The sequence below is a fragment of the Carassius carassius genome, chromosome 18 (assembly GCF_963082965.1).
Source record: "Carassius carassius chromosome 18, fCarCar2.1, whole genome shotgun sequence".
Classification (NCBI taxonomy): domain Eukaryota; kingdom Metazoa; phylum Chordata; class Actinopteri; order Cypriniformes; family Cyprinidae; genus Carassius; species Carassius carassius.
Window position 1 is genome coordinate 28646704 of NC_081772.1, and position 25261 is coordinate 28671964.

Genomic DNA, 25261 nt, shown 5'->3' on the forward strand with positions numbered 1-25261 from the left:
TTGATTGGTTTTTGACTATATTTTTAATAAAAAAAATTAATAATAATAATAATAATCTGACAAACACACCACAAACTCTTGCCAGGACTTGCACCTGGAATCTTCCACCCAAAGGGTGGATGTGTTACTATTACACCACAAGAGTTGTGTCTTTCCTTTTTTTTTACAAACACTGCAAATGAAACACTGGAAACAGCAACTAAAAACAAAATGTTCACAGCACAACACACACACAGCACAACATATGCAACTATATAAAAACCTAACTATATACATTACTATATACACCAATGAAAAAAAATCAAAGAACTCCCTGTACATTCTCCCTCCACTGTGCAACAGAGAGGCCTGAGGCTGGACAATACCACCGGCCCTTCAGCTGAGTGTGGCCAGTTGTCTTATTTTTTGCCAGCCCACACTGCTTGCAGATATAGTGATATATATCCTTTGCTAGTCGTTTCCATGGTGGTTCACCTCTAGCCACTCACTCCTCATCCTCTTGGGCAGCTTTCTGCCTTCTCCATTTGCGCTGCCTGGGCTGAGTGGAGGGGCAAGTTTGTGATGGCAAGGTATTAGGCTTCTGGAATTGGGGAGGGGGCTGGAATTGGGGAGGCGGCTGGAATTGGGGAGGTGGCTGGAATTGGGAAGGTGGCTGGAATTGGGGAGGGGGCTGGAATTGGGAAGGTGGCTGGAATTGGAGAGGGGGCTGGAATTGGGGAGGGGATGGAATTGGGTAGAATGAGGCAGTGGTAGACCTGGTTGGTAGCTGGGAAAGGGTGGGTAGGACCCAAGGGGGAATGCAAAGTGTGGTGCTGGTGGGTATACGGGAAATGCAGAGTAAGATCCAGGAGGAGGGGTGGGCATTGGGCACCTGTTGGAGAAACGCTTATGAATGAAGGCCTCTCCCTCCTGATTTGCTGAATCCTAAAATACCATGGCCTCATGCCCATGCTGTGCAGGAACAGCTGGAAGTTCGCGCACTTCAGGAAGAGCCTCCTTTGCCATATATACTTGTTTGGGCAGTGCAGTACCCTGCAGAAGCATGTCTCTGTCTACACGTTTCTGTCTTTTTAGTAGCCTGCAAGAGAAACATTCTTCATCTTAAATTAGCAATTTAAGTGAATAAAAGCCCATTGTCTTTACTTCCTGTAGCATCATTTTTAAAAGCATGTACAAGAAGGTTTTATAAGTACAATCTTGATATACTACTGTGATTGTGCAAAAGTATCGCATAAAACAAGACTCACCACGAGGAGACAGTAGTGGTGTTTATCGGGACCAGAACTAGGTTAGTCTGTCCTAGAACCTCTCTGCTGTCCTCCATCAGCTGTTTTAAGTGGCTGTATACCACCGCAATAGATTGTGGAATTGGCAGAGTTTTTCCTTGTGTGTCCCTGGGGCTGTTCCGTGCTTGCTGAAACTCTTTCAAAAGCCTTAGGCAAACACATTCACAGACCCTGTGGACTTCAGGGTCCTGAGCTGCCTGCCCATGAGTCATGAACAATCTATGGAAAAGAAAGATGATATAATCTGAACTGTATACTGGGTTATAAACTAGTGACGATCCAAATAGTCAAATTACTTCTCTGCTGCCTGCTGTCCTGGAGCAGTGCCACTCTGCTTCCTGGATGCTCTCCAAGGTCCTGTCAAAGCCTTCTTCTTAACCCTTTGGCTATATTTTGATGGTACCTTGTCCATGGCATGCAGAGCCATGTACAGCTGGACTATGTTGGCCTCCTCTTGTGATGACAAGGCAGTGATCGTTCGGTTTAGGCCAACCAAGTAGGCTGCCAGGGCATCAACTGCCTCCCAGCCCAAGACACCTCTGGAATCACACTGTGTACTCTGGAAATTGAGAAAAATGCCAAACACAGTCCAATAAACATATACGGTGTTGTAATAATTATTTTGCATTGTACATGCATATATTTTAACTTTACACATTGGTGACAATAGGCGTTTTGCACTGTACCAGATACATTTTTTTAAAGTAAAAAATAGTACAGGATAGCAATATTACCTGGCTTGATGTGCTAGGACTTGCAGTGTCATCCTCCTCTTCCTCAGTGACCTCCTCATCTGGGGATTTGGGTTCAGTGTCACCCACCTGACTTGTCACCTGGGCCTGCACGACAGCTACTGGAGAGTCATCAGCCCTAAGGTCAGCTGCATGGCACACAGTCGTGTCAATTTCACTATCCTCTTCGGGCTCCTCTGGGGGGACTTCAGGCATGTCATTGTGGTGTGCAATCAACTGGTCGCCTCTATTGGACTGGGCCAACAAGTACTCCACTGCAATGCGCTCCCCTGCAATAATTTGTACCACATTGTTAATGGGGAGAGGACACACACACTCACACACACACACACAAACAAACAAACACAGGAGAGAGAGAAATACTCCAATGCTCAGCATTTTCCTGTGAGATATCTTACCAGTGGGTTTTCCTGGAGGGGTAAATTCTGGCATCAAAGCCCGACCAAGGACCCGTTGGCTCATGCTGTTTAAATGAGACATTGTGCAGACATCAAATGTCCTTAAGGTTGAGGCCCCCACCACAGATATAGCTACTTTTGCCCGGCTCATGTTCCACCTCGAGGCCCCCTCTAACATGTACATTTGTGTGTGCATGGCATTGCATCTCCATCCTAAGAATGAAAATAAACAGATTCAGTCAGCAATTATTTTAAACTGAGGACATACAAATTTAATGACACAGTTATAGAACAGTAACACATACTAATGAGACTGATAGTAAATTCCATGAAAACAAGCCAAATCCAGGTAGCACCCAGGGTTCTGTTGTTGACACAATAGCGATCTTTTCAACGTAAAAATCTACAAAACATACTGCAATTTAATATTCAGAATTTACCAGGAATGAAGGCACACTGGTGGCGGTGAAAACTCTCCAGCGAGGATGACCCCCTGCCGCACCTAAGCACGTTTAGGACTTTGCCACCCTTCTGGAGTGTCCCCGTCTTTGTGTACAACTTTACATGTGGAGGGTCCTGGATGCACTCGAGGTGTTTTTGTTGCATCTCCCAGACATGGTGCATGCTGTCAGGGTTAACCAGGCGAAACCCTGTAGTGTCATCTAGCTCCCACACTGATTCCAGCAGCCCTGAAATCATGGCCCGGATCTCCTCAGCCCTGCGTGTCCGCCGCCTACAGTGCTTCGCGAGTTCACCTGGGCTGATGCTGGCCATGAGCTGAGCCTCAGTGGGAGCCTTTCCACCATGGCTGCACTTCCACTCCCCTCTCTTGGCAGCCTTAAGTTCTTTCACATCCTCCTGATCCCACTCAAAGATACAGGAGGAAAGTTTTGAACAAAAGGTACCATAGAGAGGGTGGTGCTCTGTAGTAAGGCCACAGTTGAATCTTCTCATAAAATGGAAGATATCTAGCCTTACAATAGACTTCAATGGCCGAAAAAGTTTTAACACTGAAGATGCACCTGTGGAGGAGAAAAAATAAAAAACATGCATTTGATTTAATTTCAAACATACTTTTCAGTCAATATAATTTATTACAATTTTTAATACACTGGCTGTAAAAATAATACTAATTAATTACCATCACCAATAGGGAAAGGGGAACTTTTTTACACCACTATTAACTTTTATAAAATATATTGCAGTGCACATTTGATAAAGTAGTAATTTGAAAATCTCACCTGACTGACTGCAGCAATCCCGGTCAACATAGATGACCTCAGGCTCTGGCTCGCCAGCATTCTGGTAGCGTTTGATGACGCCCTGGCACAGCTCCTCCAGTCCTGCGCCTTCAGCTGTTGTCAGAACACTGTTCAGAACCTGGCCGAGGTCATTGCCAATGTTGGTCATCCATGCAGCCGTGTCCCCAATGCCACCAGCCAGCTTTTTGGTGATCTGAAAAACAAAAAGAAGGAAAAATAAAACCATTCTAACAAGCTTAATTAAACTTTTTCTTTGATTTGTTATGGTACATTATAATATATATATATATAACACAAATGTATATAACAAAACATTTTTCATCATGTTGAAATTCTTTCTGGCTGAAAATAAACCTCATCCTGAAACCTTCATGTATTGTACCTTCTTTGTAGAATCCATCTTCAGGATTCGGCCATAGGTGGAGGTAATCACCCCCTTCATCTCGTCCAAATGGCTGAGGATATCGTTGGAGTGGTCAGTCTCAAACCACTGGGCGAGTGGAAGTGGCCTGAAGGGTGTGGATGCAGAAAAGGCAGGTGCCAGGGTAACCTTTCTCAAATGATGCTCACAATCAGAGAGGTACTGGATGGTGCGTCGTGCCCACTCCTCACTGTGGGCTTCCTCTACTGCTGACTGGAAGTAGGAGGAACTGTTACCACTGGTCCTTGGCCTGAGGAAAGTCACACATTTCCTGTCCAGGGCTAGCTGAGTGGTCAGCACCGCTGGAAACATGGTCCTGTGTGCCACATCCAGTTGTGAAAGGATGTCCTGGCTCCATGGGCATACTGGCAACTTGCATGCACTGCAGCGTGGATAGTCCCCACCCACAAGGTAATAGCGCCTATCCATGTCAATCACCTCCCTGACCTTTGGGTAAATTCCTGAATGGTGCATCTTCCGGCCACACTGTGGGCATTTAAGAGGAATGCCCCACATCCTCATTGGTGCCCACAAGAACATCCTCTGTCGGAAGTACCACCCGGGCTCAGGAGGACATGGCTTGGGCTGCATCGATGGATAAAACCAGTTCACCTGGATCTTCTGCCTCAGCTGCCCTGTGGGCTCATAGAGGCACTTGGCAATCCACACCCAATCTGCTGGCTGGAGGACTCTCTTGAACTGACTGGGAAGAAAGCTCTCCCAGTCAGTAATAGCCTGAGGCAGAGATGGTGTAGGCTGCAGTGAGGGTACTGGATGTGAGGATGGAGTGGGCTGTGGAGATGGAGAGCACCGTGGAGGTGGTGGTGAGGGCTTTGGAGCTGGAGAGTGTTGTGGGAATGGAGTGGGCCCTGGGGATGGAGACACTGGTACTGGCATTGGAGATGGCAAGTGCTGTGGAGGTGGAGGCAGCCATGGAGATGGTGAGGGGCAAGGAGATGGTGTGGGATTTTTTGAAGGGCTGACACTTGGAGCCAATAGAGCCCCATAATGGCTCGACTCAATGTGTTGGAGGAGTCCGACGGCACCCTGGACCCTGACCCCACAGCTGTCACACCTCTCTTCAACGTGGTGGTCAGAGAGGTGCTCGGAGAACTTCTCTGCCTCCACAACCACACTACACAGAGAACATTTCACCCCATGTACTTCCTGTGATGTCCCGGTCTCCTCTGAGCTGCCGCCTGCCTTTACCTTAGGCCCTGACTCAATCAAGACCTTATCTGTTGACTGGGAGAAAATTAATATTAGGAACAAAAGAAGGTCTTACTGTTGTTCTTACTTCCAAGATGGCGCCGCACATGGCTGCTTCAGTGCTTGGCTCTCCAGTGTTTGTACTGTTTTTGTTCGTTTTTCCTGTTTTTTGTTTAACAAACACGATCAGTTTCACCAGGGATGAACTGCTGAACATTCGGCAGAACACACCACATGATATTTTTCCAGATTTCTATTATACAGACGTTTTACTGAACATTGTTATCGGAGGAGCAGCGGCGGTGATCAAGCGCTTCAGGACGCGCAGGCGGGGAAAGCGAGCGGGAGGGCTCGTCAGACTCAGGAAGCGCGGATTTCGAACGCCGTTGCCTAGCATCCATCTCGCAAATCTCCGCTCTTTACCCAACAAAACGGACAAACTCCTTCTGCTCTCTCGGACAAATAAGGATTTCTCTCACTCTGCTGCTCTGTGTTTCACGGAAACCTGGCTGAATGACGCCATACCGGACAGCGCACTCCATCTGCCGGGCTTTCAGCTGTTTAGAGCGGATCGCGACGCAGAATCAACGGGGAAATCGCGCGGCGGCGGGACATGCTTTTACATCAATGAACGGTGGTGTACAGATGTAACTGTGTTAAAGAAGATGTGCTGTCCTGATCTAGAAACGCAGTTTATCAACTGCAAGCCGTTCTATTCGCCGCGGGAGTTTCACTCGCTCATTCTGGTTAGTGTTTACATTCCACCTCAAGCACATGTGAGCTCAGCTTTAAAGAAACTCGCTGATCAGATCACAGACACAGAACAACAACACCCGGACTCTGTTTTAATCATTCTTGGGGACTTTAATAATGCCAATCTCTCCCGTGAACTGCCAAAATACAGACAGCATGTTACCTGTCCCACCAGAGACAGTAATATACTGGATCACTGTTACACCACAATAAAGGATGCATATCACTCTGTTCCACGAGCAGCTTTGGGACGTTCTGATCACTGTCTGGTTCATCTTATACCGACCTACAAGCAGAAACTTAAATCTGCTAAACCTGTAGTAAAGACTGTGAAGAGATGGACCAGCGAAACAGAGCAGGATTTGCAATCTTGTTTTGACATCACAGACTGGAGCGTTTTTGAAGCTGCTACCACCGATCTGGACGAACTCACAGAGACTGTAACATCCTATATTAGTTTCTGTGAGGATATATGCATTCCTACCAGGACTTATTTAACATTCAACAATGATAAGCCATGGTTTACAGTAAAACTCAGACACCTTCGTCAGGCCAAAGAGGATGCCTACAGAAATGGGGACAGGGTCTTGTACAATCAGGCCAGGAACACACTGAACAAAGAGATTAGAGCGGCTAAAATGACCTATGCTAAAAAGTTGGAAGACCAGTTTACTTCCAACGACTCTACTTCAGTTTGGAGAGGACTGAGAGCCATCACAAACTACAAGACACCATCCCCTTGCACTGAGGCTAATCAACGACTTGCTAACGACCTGAATGAGTTTTATTGTAGATTTGAAACCCCCAACACCCACTCTGACCATCTCCCTACACAACCATTAACACCTCCTGCAATCCCCCTCTCCATACCTCCTGCTCTTCAAATCTGTGAAGATGATGTGCGCCAGGTCTTCAAGAAAAACAAAAGAAGAAAAGCACCAGGCCCAGATGGCGTTACACCAGCCTGTCTGAAAATCTGTGCTGACCAGCTGGCCCCCATCTTTTCACAGATCTTCAACAGATCTCTGGAGTTGTGTGAAGTGCCTTCCTGCTTCAAACGCTCCACCATAATCCCCATTCCAAAAGAAACCCAAGATAACAGGACTTAACGACTACAGACCTGTGGCTCTAACGTCTGTCCCCATAATGGCTCGACTCAATGTGTTGGAGGAGTCCGATGGCACCCTGGACCCTGACCCCACAGCTGTCACACCTCTCTTCAACGTGGTGGTCAGAGAGGTGCTCGGAGAACTTCTCTGCCTCCCCAACCACACTACACAGAGAACATTTCACCCCATGTACTTCCTGTGATGTCCCGGTCTCCTCTGAGCTGCCGCCTGCCTTTACCTTAGGCCCTGACTCAATCAAGACCTTATCTGTTGACTGGGAGAAAATTAATATTAGGAACAAAAGAAGGTCTTACTATTGTTCTTACTTCCAAGATGGCGCCGCACATGGCTGCTTCAGTGCTTGGCTCTCCAGTGTTTGTACTGTTTTTGTTCGTTTTTCCTGTTTTTTGTTTAACAAACACGATCAGTTTCACCAGGGATGAACTGCTGAACATTCGGCAGAACACACCACATTATATTTTTCCGGATTTCTATTATACGGACGTTTTACTGAACATTGTTATCGGAGGAGCAGCGGCGGTGATCAAGCGCTTCAGGACGCGCAGGCGGGGAAAGCGAGCGGGAGCGCTCGTCAGACTCAGGAAGCGCGGATTTCGAACGCCGTTGCCTAGCATCCATCTCGCAAATCTCCGCTCTTTACCCAACAAAACGGACAAACTCCTTCTGCTCTCTCGGACAAATAAGGATTTCTCTCACTCTGCTGCTCTGTGTTTCACGGAAACCTGGCTGAATGACGCCATACCGGACAGCGCGCTCCATCTGCCGGGCTTTCAGCTGTTTAGAGCGGATTGCGACGCAGAATCAACGGGGAAATCGCGCGGCGGCGGGACATGCTTTTACATCAATGAACGGTGGTGTACAGATGTAACTGTGTTAAAGAAGATGTGCTGTCCTGATCTAGAAACGCAGTTTATCAACTGCAAGTCGTTCTATTCGCCGCGGAAGTTTCACTCGCTCATTCTGGTTAGTGTTTACATTCCACCTCAAGCGCATGTGAGCTCAGCTTTACAGAAACTCGCTGATCAGATCACAGACACAGAACAACAACACCCGGACTCTGTTTTAATCATTCTTGGGGACTTTAATAATGCCAATCTCTCCCGTGAACTGCCAAAATACAGACAGCATGTTACCTGTCCCACCAGAGACAGTAATATACTGGATCACTGTTACACCACAATAAAGGATGCATATCACTCTGTTCCACGAGCAGCTTTGGGACGTTCTGATCACTGTCTGGTTCATCTTATACCGACCTACAAGCAGAAACTTAAATCTGCTAAACCTGTAGTAAAGACTGTGAAGAGATGGACCAGCGAAACAGAGCAGGATTTGCAATCTTGTTTTGACATCACAGACTGGAGCGTTTTTGAAGCTGCTACCACCGATCTGGACGAACTCACAGAGACTGTAACATCCTATATTAGTTTCTGTGAGGATATATGCATTCCTACCAGGACTTATTTAACATTCAACAATGATAAGCCATGGTTTACAGTAAAACTCAGACACCTTCGTCAGGCCAAAGAGGATGCCTACAGAAATGGGGACAGGGTCTTGTACAATCAGGCCAGGAACACACTGAACAAAGAGATTAGAGCGGCTAAAATGACCTATGCTAAAAAGTTGGAAGACCAGTTTACTTCCAACGACTCTACTTCAGTTTGGAGAGGACTGAGAGCCATCACAAACTACAAGACACCATCCCCTTGCACTGAGGCTAATCAACGACTTGCTAACGACCTGAATGAGTTTTATTGTAGATTTGAAACCCCCAACACCCACTCTGACCATCTCCCTACACAACCATTAACACCTCCTGCAATCCCCCTCTCCATACCTCCTGCTCTTCAAATCTGTGAAGATGATGTGCGCCAGGTCTTCAAGAAAAACAAAAGAAGAAAAGCACCAGGCCCAGATGGCGTTACACCAGCCTGTCTGAAAATCTGTGCTGACCAGCTGGCCCCCATCTTTTCACAGATCTTCAACAGATCTCTGGAGTTGTGTGAAGTGCCTTCCTGCTTCAAACGCTCCACCATAATCCCCATTCCAAAAGAAACCCAAGATAACAGGACTTAACGACTACAGACCTGTGGCTCTAACGTCTGTCCCCATAATGGCTCGACTCAATGTGTTGGAGGAGTCCGATGGCACCCTGGACCCTGACCCCACAGCTGTCACACCTCTCTTCAACGTGGTGGTCAGAGAGGTGCTCGGAGAACTTCTCTGCCTCCCCAACCACACTACACAGAGAACATTTCACCCCATGTACTTCCTGTGATGTCCCGGTCTCCTCTGAGCTGCCGCCTGCCTTTACCTTAGGCCCTGACTCAATCAAGACCTTATCTGTTGACTGGGAGAAAATTAATATTAGGAACAAAAGAAAGTCTTACTATTGTTCTTACTTCCAAAATGGCGCCGCACATGGCTGCTTCAGTGCTTGGCTCTCCAGTGTTTGTACTGTTTTTGTTCGTTTTTCCTGTTTTTTGTTTAACAAACACGATCAGTTTCACCAGGGATGAACTGCTGAACATTCGGCAGAACACACCACATTATATTTTTCCGGATTTCTATTATACAGACGTTTTACTGAACATTGTTATCGGAGGAGCAGCGGCGGTGATCAAGCGCTTCAGGACACGCAGGCGGGGAAAGCGAGCGGGAGCGCTCGTCAGACTCAGGAAGCGCGGATTTCGAACGCCGTTGCCTAGCATCCATCTCGCAAATCTCCGCTCTTTACCCAACAAAACGGACAAACTCCTTCTGCTCTCTCGGACAAATAAGGATTTCTCTCACTCTGCTGCTCTGTGTTTCACGGAAACCTGGCTGAATGACGCCATACCGGACAGCGCGCTCCATCTGCCGGGCTTTCAGCTGTTTAGAGCGGATCGCGACGCAGAATCAACGGGGAAATCGCGCGGCGGCGGGACATGCTTTTACATCAATGAACGGTGGTGTACAGATGTAACTGTGTTAAAGAAGATGTGCTGTCCTGATCTAGAAACGCAGTTTATCAACTGCAAGTCGTTCTATTCGCCGCGGAAGTTTCACTCGCTCATTCTGGTTAGTGTTTACATTCCACCTCAAGCGCATGTGAGCTCAGCTTTACAGAAACTCGCTGATCAGATCACAGACACAGAACAACAACACCCGGACTCTGTTTTAATCATTCTTGGGGACTTTAATAATGCCAATCTCTCCCGTGAACTGCCAAAATACAGACAGCATGTTACCTGTCCCACCAGAGACAGTAATATACTGGATCACTGTTACACCACAATAAAGGATGCATATCACTCTGTTCCACGAGCAGCTTTGGGACGTTCTGATCACTGTCTGGTTCATCTTATACCGACCTACAAGCAGAAACTTAAATCTGCTAAACCTGTAGTAAAGACTGTGAAGAGATGGACCAGCGAAACAGAGCAGGATTTGCAATCTTGTTTTGACATCACAGACTGGAGCGTTTTTGAAGCTGCTACCACCGATCTGGACGAACTCACAGAGACTGTAACATCCTATATTAGTTTCTGTGAGGATATATGCATTCCTACCAGGACTTATTTAACATTCAACAATGATAAGCCATGGTTTACAGTAAAACTCAGACACCTTCGTCAGGCCAAAGAGGATGCCTACAGAAATGGGGACAGGGTCTTGTACAATCAGGCCAGGAACACACTGAACAAAGAGATTAGAGCGGCTAAAATGACCTATGCTAAAAAGTTGGAAGACCAGTTTACTTCCAACGACTCTACTTCAGTTTGGAGAGGACTGAGAGCCATCACAAACTACAAGACACCATCCCCTTGCACTGAGGCTAATCAACGACTTGCTAACGACCTGAATGAGTTTTATTGTAGATTTGAAACCCCCAACACCCACTCTGACCATCTCCCTACACAACCATTAACACCTCCTGCAATCCCCCTCTCCATACCTCCTGCTCTTCAAATCTGTGAAGATGATGTGCGCCAGGTCTTCAAGAAAAACAAAAGAAGAAAAGCACCAGGCCCAGATGGCGTTACACCAGCCTGTCTGAAAATCTGTGCTGACCAGCTGGCCCCCATCTTTTCACAGATCTTCAACAGATCTCTGGAGTTGTGTGAAGTGCCTTCCTGCTTCAAACGCTCCACCATAATCCCCATTCCAAAGAAACCCAAGATAACAGGACTTAACGACTACAGACCTGTGGCTCTAACGTCTGTCGTCATGAAGTCGTTTGAAAAACTGGTTCTGGCTTATCTGAAGGACATCACTGGACCCTTACTGGACCCCCTGCAGTATGCGTACCGAGCAAACAGGTCCGTGGATGATGCAATCAACATGGCATTGCACTTCATCCTGCAACATCTGGACATAACAGGGACTTATGTGAGGATCCTGTTTGTGGACTTTAGTTCGGCTTTCAACACCATCATCCCAACAACCCTCCAGACCAAACTGACCCAGCTCTCTGTTCCTAGCTCTATCTGTCAGTGGATCACCAGCTTTCTGACAGATAGGCAACAGTTAGTGAGACTGGGGAAATTCATGTCAAACAGCTGCTCCACCAACACTGGTGCCCCTCAGGGATGTGTTCTCTCCCCTCTGCTCTTCTCCCTGTACACCAACGACTGCACCTCTAAAGACCCCTCTGTCAAGCTCCTGAAGTTTGCAGACGACACTACAGTCATCGGCCTCATCCAGGACGGTGACGAGTCTGCTTACAGACAGGAGGTTGAGCAGCTGGCTGTCTGGTGCAGTCTTAACAACCTGGAGCTGAACACGCTCAAAACAGTGGAGATGATTGTGGACTTTAGGAGAAACCCCCCTGCACTTTCCCCACTCACCATCATGAACAGCACTGTGGCTGCAGTGGAGTCATTCAGATTCCTGGGAACCACCATCTCTCAGGACCAGAAGTTGGACAATCACATTGGCTCCATTGTGAAAAAAGCCCAACAAAGGTTGTACTTCCTTCACCAGCTGAGGAAGTTTAACCTGCCACAGGAGCTGCTGAAACAGTTCTACTCAGCCGTCATTGAGTCAGTCCTGTGTACTTCAATTACTGTCTGGTTTGGTTCAGCTACAAAATCAGATATCAGAAGACTACAGAGAACTGTTCGGACTGCTGAAAGGATTATTGGTGCTCCCCTGCCCACCCTCCAAGAACTGTACACATCCAGAGTGAGGAAAAGGACTCAGAAAATCACTCTGGATCCCTCACATCCAAGTCACCCCATCTTTGAACTTTTGCCATCTGGCCGGCGCCTCAGAGCCGCAAATACAAGAACAGCAAGGCACAAGAATAGTTTCTTCCCCCAGGCAATCTACCTCATGAACAGTTAAATGTTTCCCACTTAAACGTATGCTTATGCAAAAATGTGCAATATCCTTCTATTTATTTGTTACCCCTCCATCCTAGAACATTCCTGCATCTCACTCAATCCTATTCCATTATCATTTATAGCACAATTGTTTATACACTTATTTATTTGCCAATTTGTAATTCTCCTGTAAATTTTTTTTTTTTTTTTTTTTTTTTTCTGTGTGTTGTTTTCTCTGTTTACTGGAAGCTTATGTCACTAAAACGAATTCCTTGTATGCGCAAGCATACTTGGCAATAAAGCTCTTTCTGATTCTGATTCTGATTCATGTTAAATAATTACACCAATTACTCTGCAGAACTGTACTGAGAATATATTCTGAGAATATATCAGGGGTTGGTGCATAAAATAGTGTATTACATGATACAGGGACTTATCATGCCTTTTATATATTATATCATATACCTACCTTATGGAACCCACAAGTGCACACTATGTGCCTGCCAAACAGGTCCACCTTATTCCCCCTTTGCAGGGGACAGGCATCAATCCGCTCCAGGACCTCCTTCCATTTGCTGCTTCCAGGCCTTTTTCCTGTACTGAACTGGAAGGTGCCCTGGGCATACCTGTGGCAGATGTCGTTCCAATAAGCAGAGGATTTGCCTGTTTTGGTCATATCTGAACAATAATGGGGAACAAATCAATGTGGTTAAATATGTGTTAATATAGCAACAGTAGAAAGGAGTTTATTGGAGTTTTATATTTATATATACACACACACACACACACATATACAGTATATATATATATATATATAAATATATATATATATATATATATATATATATATAAATATATAAAGACTCACATCAAGTATATAAAAGCAGACATGTTGAGTGGTGAAATATGTGGCAGGTTAATAGTTTTCTGCAGTAAATATGTTCCTACTTGCAAAAAATTGCAAATAGCTTTTGATGTATAATTATAAAAACTGTGTTTGTATATAAAGTAAGAAAGGGGAAAAAAACTAGATATTTAATGAATACCTGGAATAGTAAAATATTTAAATACATTCAGTAAAGAATCACTCAGTCATGACTGAAATAACATTGGGAATGGATACTTGGAATACTGAATGATGAAATGAAATTCTTGCAAAGATATAGAAAATAAAAACTTGTTATGAATCGAAGGCTTAACAAGCATCAGTTAGCGACACGTTAAGTTAGCTTGCCTTGCTACGCAAGCGTAGAACGATCAGAATAATCTTTATTCCAAATCATGAATTAATGTTTGAACAAATAGGTTAACACTGATGTCACGGATTTGTATTGTGATAACGCTTACCTTGAATCTCCGCATAGCAGATGTCCAGTGAGTTACAAACAGCTGGAATATCACGAAACTCATTCAGCTAATCAGCGGCGAGATTGGCATGTCAACTTGCTGATTGGCTCTTTCCTCTCAGTAGGAATTGATTGGCTCCTTTGCCCCATCTGTTCGAAAGTTTCGGATTTGCGTTAGGACCTGTTCGGATTAATTTAGGATGTGTTCGGACATTCGTTCTGACTTTGTTAGGAAGTGTTGCGACCTTGTTCGGAAGTATTCAAATGTTGTTAGGAAGTGTTAGGAAGTGTTCAGCCGTCCGATCGCTGGAAGGTACGGCCACGACTATGCCTAATGTTAGAAAGCAAGCCCCCTTGTCTGGTGGCGCCCTGCACAGGCCAAGCTTCAGAAACAAAGTCACGCAGAAAGATGAGGTGGTAAAAAAATTTCAACCTTCCTGTATACTCAACAGCAGAGGGTTGCCGTGACCCAGATTCGAACCGGGGTTGCTGCAGCCACAACGCAGAGTACTAACCACTATACGATCACGGAGTGCCACTGTCTAACCCAAGACAACCCCTGGAGCCCGGATACAAGAAGCACCAGTGGCGTGTTTGTCCATCGAAGAGGGACTGGACATTTCGCAAATAAGTGCGAGGACCGTGAAAAATGCATGGATGCTTTGCCTCATGACCTTCAGCAAATAGCGTAGTTGGCAGGATTCGAACCTGCGCGGGGAGACCCCAATGGATTTCTAGTCCATCGCCTTAACCACTCGGCCACGACTACGGGAGAAGACCAATTTCTGCTCAGTTTGTGTCCAACACTGCTGCCTGACCTACTTGCAACCAACCCAGCTCAGTCAGCAAGCGGAGATTGCAAGCTAGCCCTGCAAGCGGGTAAAACAGCGATCCCACTGAGGAGAAATCAGGCTGCCATGTCTCATCCTATGTAATGGGGTTTTTCAGTACTGGCCCTGGGGACCGACAGCACTGCACAATTGGGAAGTCTGTCTTATTCTACTCACTCTTTGAGCACTCTTTCCTAAATGGCTGACCATCAGAATTAGGTGTGCCGAACAAGGGAGATACACTGATCCCCGGGAGCAGGAAGGAACATCGCTCTAGTACAGAGTCAGCAGAAGAGATGGACCGTAGTGATAGCAAGCTGAGGCCTACAAAAAGAAGACTGACCTTCACCCAAACAGGGACTTGAATTAAGCAGACCACCTTCTCCTATGTTGTGTGTAACACTGCTGCCTGACCTACTTGCAACCTAGCAAGCGGAGATTGTAAGCTAGCCCTGGAAGCGGCTAAAACAGCAGTCCCACTGAGGAGAAATCAGGCTGCCATGTCTCATCCTATGTAATGGGGTTTTTCAGTGCTGGGCCTGGGGACCGACAGCACTGCACAATTCGGAGGTCTGTCTTATTCTACTCACTCTGTGAGCGCGCTTTCCAAACGAGCTGACCATCAGAATCAGGTGTGCCAAACAAGGGAGGTGCACTGATACCCTGGAGCAGGAAGGAACACCGCTCCAGTACAGATTCAGAAGAAGAGATGGACCGTAGTGATAGCAAGGTGACTCCGCCAAAAGCAGACAGACCTTCGCCCAAACTTGAACCCTGGACCCTCAGATTAAAAGTCTGATGCTCTACCGACTGAGCTATCCGGTCTCTTGTGGAGCACTGGCTTCTCACCTTTTATAAAGCAGCAGTTTTACAACAAGCTGCCCAGAAGAGATGCAGGTGTCACGAGGATGAAAGCTAGAAGCAGTTATGGCAAAGAGAGCAAAGGACAATAGAAGGCACAATTACCATCACAGAAAGCTAGAGCAATACTGCACAGCCCTCCCGTAGTCGGCAGGGTTCGAACCTGCACGGGGAGACCCCAATGGATTTCAAGTCCATCGCCTTAACCTCTCGGCCACGACTACGCCTAATGTTAGAAAGCATGCCCCCTTGTCTGGTGGCGCCCTGCACAGGCCAAGCTTCAGAAACAAAATCACGCAGAAAGACGAGGTGGTACAAAATTTTCAACCTTCCCGTATACTCAACAGCAAAGGGTTGCCGTGACTAGAATTCAAACCGGGGTTGCTGCGGCCACAACACAGAGTACTAACCACTATACGATCACGGCGTGCCACTGGCTCACCCAAGACAACCCCTGGAGCCCGGATACAAGAAGCAGCAGTGGCGTGTTTGTCCATCGAAGAGGGACTGGACATTTCGCAAATAAGTGCAAGGACCGTGAAAAATGCATGGATGCTTCGCCTCATGGCCTTCAGCAAACAGCGCAGTCGGCAGGATTCGAACTTGCGCAGGGAGATCCCAATGGATTTCTAGTCCATCGCCTTAACCACTCGGCCAGGACTACGGGAGCAGACCACTTTCTGCTCAGTTTCTCTCCAACACTGCTGCCTGACCTACTTGCAACCAACCCAGCTCAGTCAGCAAGCGGAGATTGCAAGCTAGCCCTGCAAGCGGCTAAAACAGCAGTCCCACTGAGGAGAAATCAGGCTGCCATGTCTCATCCTATGTAATGGGGTTTTTCAGTACTGGCCCTGGGGACCGACAGCACTGCACAATTGGGAGGTCTGTCTTATTCTACTCACTCCGTGAGCACTCTTTCCCAAAGGGCTGACCCTCAGAATCATGTGTGCCGAACAAGGGAGATGCACTGATCCCCGGGAGAAGGAAGGAACATCGCTCTAATACAGAGTCAGCAGAAGAGATGGACCCGTAGTGATAGCAAGCTGAGCCCTCCAAAAAGTAGACTGACATTCGCCCAAACAGGGACTTGAGTTAAGCAGACCACCTTCTGCCCTGTTGTGTGTCACATTGCTGCCTGACCTACTTGCAACCTAGCAAGCTGAGATTGTAAGCTAGCCCTGGAAGCGGGTAAAACAGCAGTCCCACTGAGGAGAAATCAGGCTGCCATGTCTCATCCTATGTAATGGGGTTTTTCAGTGCTGGGCCTGGGGACCGACAGCACTGCACAATTCGGAAGGTCTGTCTTATTCTACTCACTCTGTGAGCGCGCTTTCCTAACGAGCTGACCATCAGAATCAGGTGTGCCAAACAAGGGCGGTGCACTGATACCCTGGAGCAGGAAGGAACACCGCTCCAGTACAGATTCAGAAGAAGAGATGGAACGTAGTGATAGCAAGGTGACTCCGCCAAAAGCAGACAGACCTTCACCCTAACAGGGACTTGAACCCTGGACCCTCAAATTAAAAGTCTGATGCTCTACCGACTGAGCTATCCAGGCACTTGTGGAGTACTGGCTTCTCACCTTTTATAAATCAGCAGTTTTACAACAAGCTGCCCAGAAGAGACGCAGGTGTCACAAGGATGAAAGCTAGAAGCAGTTATGGCACAGAGAGCGAAGGACCATAGAAGGCACAATTACCGTCACAGAAAGCTAAAGCAATACTGCAAATCCCTCCCGTAGTCGGCAGAGTTCGAACCTGCGCAGGGAGACCCCAATGGATTTCAAGTCCATCGCCTTAACCTTTTTTTTTTTTTTTTATTTATTGAAGAAATTAATCAATTCAAACATACATATCAATTATTTACATACAAAAGTACATAAGATTCTTTCTTTGACATAAAAAATTCCTAAAATCTTGAATTGACAGACATCTTACTTACAATTTAAAGAAAGAAGTCATTAAATAGTTTAATCTTTTAAAAGTGAAAATTCAATCCCCAGCTCTTTGAAGACCATTAATACCTCCTGAGTAAAAATATTATAAAAAACATCAATCGTTTCCTCCAATTTAAAATAATAAAACAGACATCCAACATATTTTTCAACTTTTCTCCTAAACACATTCCATACATCAATTAAAGCATTGTCCATTTTCACCACCACTCTTCTTTCCCCTATCGCACTTTTCATCAGCATCACAAGTAAATTAATCAGCTTCTCATGTTTACATTTCTCATTAATGCCCAACATTAACACCTTTTCCCACTCAAAGTTTCCATTTCCCTCTCCTCTCAAAATTAAAATCATGCTTTTACATCTCTCATTAAAATCTTTCAGCTTATCACAATATAAAAACAAGTGTAAAAACCCTTCATCTGCATCTTGGCATACTTTACATATTGCACTTTCCTCCATCCCAATTTTGCTTAAAATCACATCTGTGAACACTGCTTTGTTCCTGATAAAATATTCCATATTCTCCAGTTTAGTCTGTACAATTTTCCCATTTATATTCCCCCATATTTTCTCTTCTGTTACATCATTGAACATCCGTAGCCAGTATTCATTTACAACAGGTTTCTTGAAAACCACATCTCTAAAAAAACAATAAAACATTTTCACAGTACATTCTTTAAAAGCACACAATTTCCCCCCCATAATTACATACACATCTTTTCCTTGATTTTCTTCTTCCAGATTTTCAATTCTCTTTATCCATTCTTTGGGTATAGCATTCTTAATTAAATCATATTTGTTTGTAATCTCTTGTCTGCTATAATCCTCCTTTGCCTCCACTATCACATCCACAATGTATTGCACTGGTAAAAACCCCTCTTTGAATTCATATAAAACATCTCTGACTTTCATGATTCCAACATCCCACCATTTCTTAAAAAAAACCTGCTTCCCTTGATTTAAAATGCAGTTGTTTAAGAATAAAGGCTGATTTAAAATGTTCTCTCTACCTTGTGGCTTAAAATGCACATTATCTAAAAATTTTCCCCATGCTCTCATCAGTTCTTTATAAAATTCTGGCAGCCCCTCCGTCATCCAATTTGTTGTTTTCATCCATAAAATGTTGTCCCCCAGATTAAAATGACTACACTTGTTTAAAAAATGCCCCATTGTTCTTTTCCATGCTGCTTTATTTTCTTCGTCTAGATATTTGCTTATGATTTTCACCTTTAAACTGTTCTTTCTTTGCTCCACGTCCATTAGCCCTAGCCCCCCCTTCCCCATTGCTCCTATTAAAGTGTTATATGCAATTCTCGGTGGCTTTCCTTCCCATAAAAAATCTAAAAAACATTTTTTCAGCCTTTTTTCTGTCCACAACGGCATTGAAGCCACATATAAAATATGCCATAACTTAGAAACCATTAAAACATTCAAAATTAAAACCCTCCCCTTCAAAGTTAAGGACATTAATCTCCAAAAATTCAACCTTCTCTCGATCCCTCCTAACATCTCCTCCCACATAATTCCTTCTGCTTTGGTTTCATCCCTCTCAATTAAAACACCTAAAATCTTTATTTCATTCATTTCCTTAAAATTAAAGTGCGCCGTTAAAACCTCACTTCCCCCGAATCTCATGTATCATTTAGCCCCTGATCCCCTGCAAAATGTTTGTACTATTTTCATTGCTTCCCTTACACTCAACAGATCTTGCAGCAATAGCGTAGTATCATCAGCGTATTGAAATATTTTATTCTCTCCTCCCTCTATGCCTATTCCTTTTATTCTCCCTTCCTGTTCTACCATTAACCCAGAGTTCGAACCTGCGCAGGGAGACCCCAATGGATTTCAAATCCATCGCCTTAACCTCTCGGCCACGACTACGGGAGTAGACCAGTTTCTGCTCAGTTTGTGTCCAACACTGCTGCCTGACCTTCTTGCAACCAACCCAGCTCAGTCAGCAAGCGGAGATTGCAAGCTAGCCCTGCAAGCGGGTAAAACAGCGTTCCCACTGAGGAGAAATCAGCCTGGAGCAGGAAGGAACACCGCTCCAGTAAAGATTCAGAAGAAGAGTTGGACCGTGGTGATATTAAGGTGACTCCACCAAAAGCAGACAGACCTTCGCCCAAACAGGGACTTGAACCCTGGACCCTCAGATTAAAAGTCTGATGCTCTACCGACTGAGCTATCCGGGCTCTTGTGGAGCACTGGCTTCTCACCTTTTATAAATCAGCAGTTTTACAACAAGCTGCCTAGAAGAGACGCAGGTGTCACGAGGATGAAAGCTAGAAGCAGTTATGGCACAAAGAGCGAAGGACCATAGAAGGCACAATAAATTAAATAAGTGCGAGGACCGTGAAAAATGCATGGATGCTTTGCCTCATGGCCTTCAGCAAACAGCATAGTCAGCAGGATTCAAACCTGCGCAGGGAGACCCCAATGGATTTCAAGTCCATCGCCTTAACCACTCGGCCACGACTACGGGAGTAGACCAATTTCTGCTCAGTTTGTGTCCAACACTGCTGCCTGACCTACTTGCAACCAACCCAGCTCAGTCAGCAAGCGGAGATTGCAAGCTAGCCCTGCAAGCGGGTAAAACAGCGGTCCCACTGAGGAGAAATAAGCCTGCCATGTCTCATCCTATGTAATGGGGTTTTTCAGTACTGACCCTGGGGACCGACAGCACTGCACAATTGGGAAGTCTGTCTTATTCTACTCACTCTGTGAGCACTCTTTCCTAAAGGGCTGACCATCAGAATCAGGTGTGCCGAACAAGGGAGATGCACTGATCCCCGGGAGCAGGAAGCAACATCGCTGTAGTACAGAGTCAGCAGATGAGATGGACCGTAGTGATAGCAAGCTGAGGCCTACAAAAAGAAGACTGACCTTCGCCCAAACAGGGACTTGAATTAAGCAGACCACCTTCTGCCATGTTGTGTGTAACACTGCTGCCTGACCTACATGCAACCTAGCAAGCGGAGATTGTAAGCTAGCCCTGGAAGCGGCTAAAACAGCAGTCCCACTGAGGAGAAATTAGGCTGCCATGTCTCATCCTATGTAATGGGGTTTTTCGGTACTGGCCCTGGGGACCGACAGCACTGCACAAATGGGAGGTCTTTCTTATTCTACTCACTCCGTGAGCACTCTTTCCTAAAGGGCCTAATGTTAGAAAGCAAGCCCCCTTGTCTGATGGCGCCCTGCACAGGCCAAACTTCAGATACAAAATCACGCAGAAAGATGAGGTGGTAAAAAATGTTCAACCTTCCCGTATACTCAACAGCAAAGGGTTGCCAAGACCCGGATTCGAACCAGGGTTGCTGCGGCCACAACGCAGAGTATTAGCCAATATACGATCACGATGTGCCACTGGCTCACCCAAGACAACCCCTGGAGCCCGGATATAAGAAGCAGCAGCGGCGTGTTTGTCCATCGAAGAGGGACTGGACATTTCGCGAATAAGTGCGAGGACCGTGAAAAATGCATGGATGCTTTGCCTCATGCCCTTCAGCAAACAGCGTAGTCAGCAGGATTCGAACCTGCGCGGGGAGACCCCAATGGATTTCAAGTCCATCGCCTTAACCACTCGGCCACAACTACAGGAGTAGACCAATTTCTGCTCAGTTTGTGTCCAACACTGCTGCCTGACCTACTTGCAACCAACCCAGCTCAGTCAGCAAGCGGAGATTGCAAGCTAGCCCTGCAAGCGGGTAAAACAGCGGTCCCACTGAGGAGAAATCAGGCTGCCATGTCTCATCCTATGTAATGGGGTTTTTCAGTACTGGCCCTGGGGACCGACAACACTGCACAATTGGGAAGTCTGTCTTATTCTACTCACTCTGTGATCACTCTTTTCTAAAGGGCTGACCATCAGAATCAGGTTTGCCGAAAAAAGGGAGATGCACTGATCCCCGGGAGCAGAAAGGAACATCGCTCTAGTACAGAGTCAGCAGAAGAGATGGACCGTAGTGATAGCAAGCTGAGGCCTACAAAAAGAAGACTGACCTACGCCCAAACAGGGACTTGAATTAAGCAGACCACCTTCTGCCATGTTGTGTGTAACACTGCTGCCTGACCTACTTGCAACCTAGCAAGCCGAGATTGTAAGCTAGCCCTGGAAGCGGCTAAAACAGCAGTCCCACTGAGCAGAAATCAGGCTGCCATGTCTCATCCTATGTAATGGGGTTTTTCAGTACTGGCCCTGTGGACTGACAGCACTGCACAAATGGGAGGTCTGTCTTATTCTACTCACTCCGTGAGCACTCTTTCCTAAGGGGCTGACCATCAGAATCATGTGTGCCGAACAAGGGAGATGTACTGACCCCCTGGAGAAGGAAGGAACATCGCTCTAATACAAAGTCAGCAGAAGAGATGGACCCGTAGTGATAGCAAGCTGAGGCCTACAAAAAGTAGACTGACCTTCGCCCAAACAGGGACTTGAATTAAGCAGACCACCTTCTGCCCTGTTGTGTGTCACATTGCTGCCTGACCTACTTGCAACCTAGCAAGCCGAGATTGTAAGCTAGCCCTGGAAGCGGGTAAAACAGCAGTCCCACTGAGGAGAAATCAGGCTGCCATGTCTCATCCTATGTAATGGGGTTTTTCCAGTGCTGGGCCTGGGGACCGACAGCACTGCACAATTCGGAGGTCTGTCTTATTCTATTCACTCTGTGAGCGCGCTTTCCTAACGAGCTGACCATCAGAATCAGGTGTGCCAAACAAGGAAGGTGCACTGATATCCTGGAGCAGGAAGGAACACCGCTCCAGTACAGATTCAGAAGAAGAGATGGACCGTAGTGATAGCAAGGTGACTCCGCCAAAAGCAGACAGAACTTCACCCGAACAGGGACTTGAAACCTGGACCCTCAGATTTAAAGTCTGATGCTCTACCGACTGAGCTATCCGGGCTCTTGTGGAGCACTGGCTTCTCACCTTTTATAAAGCAGGAGTTTCACGACAAGCTGTCCAGAAGAGATGCAGGTGTCACGAGGATGAAAGCTAGAAGCAGTTATGGCAGAGAGAGCGAAGGACCATATATGGCACAATTATCGTCACAGAAAGCTAAAGCAATACTGCAAAGCCCTCCCGTAGTCGGCAGGGTTCGAACGTGCACGGGGAGACCCCAATGGATTTCAAGTCCATCACCTTAACCTCTCGGCCATGACTACACCTAATGTTAGAAAGCAAGCCCCCTCTTCTGGTGGCACCCTGCACAGGCCAAGCTTCAGAAACAAAATCACACAGATAGATGAGGTGGTGAAACATTTTCAACCTTCCCATATACTCAACGGCAAAGGGTTGCCGTGACCCGGATTCGAACCAGGGTTGTTGCGGACCCAACGCAGAGTACTAACCACTATACGATCACGGCGTGCCACTGGCTCACCCAAGACAACCCCTGGAGCCCGGATACAAGAAGCAGCAGTGGCGTGTTTGTCCATCGATGAGGGACTGGACATTTCGCAAATAAGTGCGAGGACCGTGAAAAATGCATGGACGCTTTGCCTCATGGCCTTCAGCAAACAGCGTAGTCGGCAGGATTCGAACCTGCGCGGGGAGATCCCAATGGATTTCTAGTCCATCGCCTTAACCACTCGGCCACAACTACGGGAGTAGACCACTTTCTGCTCAGTTTCTGTCCAACACTGCTGCCTGACCTACTTGCAACCAACCCAGCTCAGTCAGCAAGCGGAGATTGCAAGCTAGCCCTGCAAGCGGCTAAAACAGCAGTCCCACTGAGGAGAAATCAGGCTGCCATGTCTCATACTATGTAATGGGGTTTTTCAGTACTGGCCCTGGGGACCGACAGCACTGCACAATTGGGAGGTCTGTCTTATTCTACTCACTCCGTGAGCACTCTTTCCCAAAGGGCTGACCCTCAGAATCATGTGTGCCGAACAAAGGAGATGCACTGATCCCCGGGAGAAGGAAGGAACATCGCTCTAATACAGAGTCAGCAGAAGAGATGGACCCATAGTGATAGCAAGCTGAGCCCTCCAAAAAGTAGACTGACCTTCGCCCAAACAGGGACTTGAATTAAGCAGACCACCTTCTGCCCTGTTGTGTGTCACATTGCTGCCTGACCTACTTGCAACCTAGCAAGCTGAGATTGTAAGCTAGCCCTGGAAGCGGGTAAAACAGCAGTCCCACTGAGGAGAAATCAGGCTGCCATGTCTCATCCTATGTAATGGGGTTTTTCAGTGCTGGGCCTGGGGACCAACAGCACTGCACAATTCGGAGGTCTGTCTTATTCTACTCACTCTGTGAGCGCGCTTTCCTAACAAGCTGACCATCAGAATCAGGTGTGCCAAACAAGGGAGGTGCACTGATACCCTGGAGCAGGAAGGAACACCGCTCCAGTACAGATTCAGAAGAAGAGATGGACCGTAGTGATAGCAAGGGGACTCCGCCAAAAGCAGACAGACCTTCACCCTAACAGGGACTTGAACCCTGGACCCTCAAATTAAAAGTCTGATGCTCTACCGACTGAGCTATCCAGGCTCTTGTGGAGCACTGGCTTCTCACCTTTTATAAAGCAGCAGTTTTACAACAAGCTGCCCAGAAGAGACGCAGGTGTCACAAGGATGAAAGCTAGAAGCAGTTATGGCACAGAGAGCGAAGGACCATAGAAGGCACAATTACCGTCACAGAAAGCTAAAGCAATACTGCAAATCCCTCCCGTAGTCGGCAGAGTTCGAACCTGCGCAGGGAGACCCCAATGGATTTCAAGTCCATCGCCTTAACCTTTTTATTTTTTATTTTTTTTTATTTTTTTTTTTATTTAAGAAATTAATCAATTCAAACATACATATCAATTATTCACATACAAAAGTACATAAGATTCTTTCTTTGACATAAAAAATTCCTAAAATCTTGAATTGACAGACATCTTACTTACAATTTAAAGAAAGAAGTCATTAAATAGTTTAATCTTTTAAAAATGAAAATTCAATCCCCAGCTCTTTGAAGACCATTAATACCTCCTGAGTAAAAACATTATAAAAAACATCAATCGTTTCCTCCAATTTAAAATAATAAAACAGACATCCAACATATTTTTCAACTTTTCTCCTAAACACATTCCATACATCAATTAAAGCATTGTCCTTTTTCACCACCACTCTTCTTTCCCCTATCGCACTTTTCATCAGCATCACAAGTAAATTAATCAGCTTCTCATGTTTACATTTCTCATTAATGCCCAACATTAACACCTTTTCCCACTCAAAGTTTCCATTTCCCTCTCCTCTCAAAATTAAAATCATGCTTTTACATGTCACGGTGCATGGATCGGCTGTGTTCTCAGGTCCTGTGATTTGGTGTCTTTCATGTGGTTCATCATGCTCATTGGAATCAGCTGCTAATCAGTCCCCGCACCAGGTGTCTCACATTACCGTCAGCTACATATACTCACCTCATTCTCTCCTTCCTTGTCTGATAGTTGTTCCGGATGTTGGACTGTCTTGTTGGGTTGTCTTGGTCTTGTTCGTGTTGGATTGTTTATTTCGCCGTTGATCGTCACTGGATTGTATTCATCACGGGAGATTCACGCCACGTCATCACCAGCCATCAAGCCACTGCGCCACCCAGCCGAGAGATAACATCATCACCCACGGAGTTCATCATTGTCTTCACGGAGTTTGTGTTCACCGTATTTGTCGTCAATAAATATATGTTCACACTGCTTTTGCTTCCTATCACATTCATTACCATCACAGAACTATCAGACCACTTATGGAAGCAGCAGGCTCCA

At 46.2% G+C, this 25261-nt stretch overlaps 6 non-coding genes across 6 annotated transcripts; all 6 read right to left on the minus strand.

Moving 5' to 3' along the window:
* Positions 1-14553: 14553 nt before the first annotated feature.
* Positions 14554-14635, minus strand: trnas-aga (transfer RNA serine (anticodon AGA)). Its single transcript has one exon. It is a non-coding gene; the product is annotated as a tRNA-Ser (tRNA).
* A 1064-nt stretch (positions 14636-15699) lies between these two features.
* trnas-uga (transfer RNA serine (anticodon UGA)) lies at positions 15700-15781 on the minus strand. Its single transcript has one exon. It is a non-coding gene; the product is annotated as a tRNA-Ser (tRNA).
* Positions 15782-19633: 3852 nt separating this feature from the next.
* On the minus strand, positions 19634-19706 carry trnak-uuu (transfer RNA lysine (anticodon UUU)). The gene has a single exon. It is a non-coding gene; the product is annotated as a tRNA-Lys (tRNA).
* A 205-nt stretch (positions 19707-19911) lies between these two features.
* Positions 19912-19993, minus strand: trnas-uga (transfer RNA serine (anticodon UGA)). The gene has a single exon. It is a non-coding gene; the product is annotated as a tRNA-Ser (tRNA).
* A 1033-nt stretch (positions 19994-21026) lies between these two features.
* trnas-uga (transfer RNA serine (anticodon UGA)) lies at positions 21027-21108 on the minus strand. Its single transcript has one exon. It is a non-coding gene; the product is annotated as a tRNA-Ser (tRNA).
* A 1926-nt stretch (positions 21109-23034) lies between these two features.
* On the minus strand, positions 23035-23116 carry trnas-aga (transfer RNA serine (anticodon AGA)). The gene has a single exon. It is a non-coding gene; the product is annotated as a tRNA-Ser (tRNA).
* Positions 23117-25261: the final 2145 nt, after the last annotated feature.